Source organism: Anarhichas minor, unplaced genomic scaffold (assembly GCF_050575085.1).
Source record: "Anarhichas minor isolate MPS153535 unplaced genomic scaffold, ASM5057508v1 ptg000307l, whole genome shotgun sequence".
Classification (NCBI taxonomy): domain Eukaryota; kingdom Metazoa; phylum Chordata; class Actinopteri; order Perciformes; family Anarhichadidae; genus Anarhichas; species Anarhichas minor.
The window spans coordinates 3,875-7,500 of NW_027466753.1; positions in this window are offsets into that span (position 1 = coordinate 3,875).

Here is a 3,626-nt window from a genome sequence, read left to right on the forward strand (position 1 = left end):
GATATGCACCGCGCAAACCGGCGATTTGGTTTAAGGGAGACAGAGTATTGGCGCTCGTCTTTCGCTGTGATTTTGTCAGAGTACGAAGATCGGCCGGCGCTTTTGAACTACTTGCTGCATCGGCTGTGGGTATCCGTTTATTGTTCTGCATGTATGGGTGGTTAGAGGAGGTCGGGGTCTACAATAGGGTATAAGTGTCCCGGCTGTGCGTGGTGTTTTGGCGGAGAGATGGAGCGCGCAAAACGGCAACTGCGACCTACTTTGACCGCGTGGTGCCTCGGCTGTGGGTCTCGGATCCAGGATCCACTCGGATAGGTTTGTAGAGGTGGACGTGGTCTACGATTGGGTATAAGTGTCCCCGGCTGTGCGTGGTGTTTTCGCGGAGATATCCACCTCGCAAAACGGCGCTTCCGTTTAAGGAAACAGAGTTTTGGCGCTCGTCTTTCGCAGCGCAGCCCACAGTAACGTCCCCCTACCTTAAGAGAGTCCTCGTTACTCCCGCCGTTTACCCGCGCGATATGGATCCTGGTTCTGGATCTCGCATCCAGGATCCACTCGGATAGGTTTGTAGAGGTAGACGTATTATACAATTAGGTATGAGTATCCCGGCTGTGCGTTGTGTATTCGCGGAGATATCCATCTCGCAAAACGATATAAAAACGGCTGTGATTTTGTCAGAGTATGAAGATCGCCCGGCGCTTTTTGTCAGAGTATGAAGATCGGCCGGCGCTTTTCAAATACGTGCTGCCTCGGCTGTGGGTATCCGTTTATTATTATGCTTATATGGGTGGTTAGAGGACGTCGGGACCGTGGATTCGGTATAAGAATCCCGCTGTGCGTTCCATTTCCGGGTAGATATGGACCGCGCAATATGGCCCCTGCGACCTACTTTGACTACATCGTGCCTCGGTTGTGGACCTCGCATCCATGATCCACTCGGATAGATTTGTAGAGGGGGACTTGGACTACAGTTAGATATAAGTGTCCCGGCTGTGCGTTGTGTATTCGCGGGGATATGGACCTCGCAAAACGGGTATTTCGTTTAAGTCTTTCGCTGTGATTTTGTCAGAGTATGAAGATCGGTCGGCTGTTTTCAAACACGCGCTGCCTCGGCTGTGGTTATCCGTTTATTATTCAGCTTACATAGTTGGTTAGAGGACGTCGGGGCCGTGTATTCAGTATAGGAATCCCCGCTGTGCGTTCTATTTCCGGGTAGATATGGCGCGCGTAATATGGTCCCTGCGACCTACTTTGACTACACCGTGCCTCGGCTGTGGACCTCGCATCCAGGATCCACTCCGATAGTTTTGTAGAGGGGGACGTGGACTACAACTGGGTATAAGTGTCCCGGCTGTGCGTTGTGTATTCGCGGGGATATGGACCTCGCAAAACGGGTATTTCGTTTAAGTCTTTCGCTGTGATTTTGTCAGAGTATGAAGATCGGTCGGCGGTTTTCAAATACGCGCTGTATCGGCTGTGTGTATCCGTTTATAGGAGTGTCTAGATGGGTGGTTAGAGGACTTCCAGCTTGACAACTGGGCATGAGTATCCCCGCTGTGCGTTCTATTTCCGGGTAGATATGGCGCGCGTAATATGGTCCCTGCGACCTACTTTGACCGCGTCGTGCCTCGGCTGTGAGTGTCCGATTGTGGATCACCCTCCACATGTCTTTAGAGGTTGACGGTGGCTACAGGTCGGCATAGGTGTCCCGGCTGTGCGTTGTGTATTCGCGGGGATATGGACCGCGCAAGACGGCGATTTGGTTTAAGGAAACAGAGTATTGGCGCTATCGCTGTGATTTTGTCAGAGTATGAAGATCGGTCGGCGGTTTCAAATACGTGCTGCCTCGGCTGTGGATACCCGTTTATTATTCTGCTTATATGGGTAGTTAGAGGACGTCGCGACCGTGTATTCAAAATAAGAATCCCCGCTGTGCGTTCCATTTCCGGGTAGATATGGCGCGCGTAATAGGGCCCCTGCGACCTACTTTGACCGCGTGGTGCCTCGGCTGTGGACCTCGCATCCAGGATCCACTCGGATAGGTTTGTAGAAGTGGACTTGGACTACAATTAGATATGAGGTTCCCGGCTGTGCGTTGTGTTTTCGCGGAGATATGGACCGCGCAAAACGGGTATTTGGTTTAAGGATTTTTCGCTGTGATTTTGTCAGAGTATGAAGATCGATCGGCGGTTTTCAAACACGCGCTGCATCGGCTGTGTGTATCCGTTTATTATTCATCTTATATGGGTGGTTAGAGGACTTCCAGCTCGACAACTGGGCATGAGTATCCCCGCTGTGCGTTCTATTTCCGGGTAGATATGGCGCGCGTAATATGGTCCCTGCGACCTACTTTGACCGACTCGTGCCTCGGCTGTGGAGGTCGCATCCAGGATCCACTCTGATGTGTTTGTAGAGGGGGACTTGGACTACAATTAGATATGAGTGTCCCGGCTGTGCGTTGTGTTTTCGCGGAGATATGGACCGCGCAAAACGGGTATTTCGTTTAAGGACATAGAGTTTTTCGCTCGGGTTTTAAAGCCGTGATAGGGGCGAAGCGCTGAAGGTTCCAGCGCTTCTGTACTTCGCCTATTACGGCTGTGACCCATTTTGGTAGGGGGTAACCAAGCCACCTTGCACACAATGATAGGAACAGACTACCCAGTGTATACTAGGGGATAGGAGCGAAGCGCTGAAGGGTCCAGCGCTTCTGGCGGTTCCCCTATGCTACAGCCGTAGTAGGGGATATGAGCGAAGCGCTGAAGGGTCCAGCGCTTCTGGCGGTTCCCCTATGTTACAGCCGTAGTAGGGACGAAGCGCTGAAGGGTCCAGCGCTTCTGGCGGTTCCCCTATGCTACAGCCGTAGTAGGGGATATGAGCGAAGCGCTGAAGGGTCCAGCGCTTCTGGCGGTCCCCCTATGCTACAGCCGTAGTAGGGGATATGAGCGAAGCGCTGAAGGGTCCAGCGCTTCTGGCGGTTCCCCTATGTTACAGCCGTAGTAGGGACGAAGCGCTGAAGGGTCCAGCGCTTCTGGCGGTTCCCCTATGCTACAGCCGTAGTAGGGGATATGAGCGAAGCGCTGAAGGGTCCAGCGCTTCTGGCGGTCCCCCTATGCTACAGCCGTAGTAGGGGATATGAGCGAAGCGCTGAAGGGTCCAGCGCTTCTGGCGGTCCCCCTATGCTACAGCCGTAGTAGGGGATATGAGCGAAGCGCTGAAGGGTCCAGCGCTTCTGGCGGTTCCCCTATGCTACAGCCGTAGTAGGGGATATGAGCGAAGCGCTGAAGGGTCCAGCGCTTCTGGCGGTCCCCCCTATGCTACAGCCGTAGTAGGGGATAGGAGCGAAGCGCTGAAGGTGTCCAGCGCTTCTGGCGGGTCCCCCTATGCTACAGCCGTAGTAGGGGATATGAGCGAAGCGCTGAAGGGTCAGCGCTTCTGGCGGTCCCCCCTATGCTACAGCCGTAGTAGGGGATATGAGCGAAGCGCTGAAGGGTCCAGCGCTTCTGGCGGTCCCCCTATGCTACAGCCGTAGTAGGGGATATGAGCGAAGCGCTGAAGGGTCCAGCGCTTCTGGCGGTCCCCCTATGCTACAGCCGTAGTAGGGGATATGAGCGAAGCGCTGAAGGGTC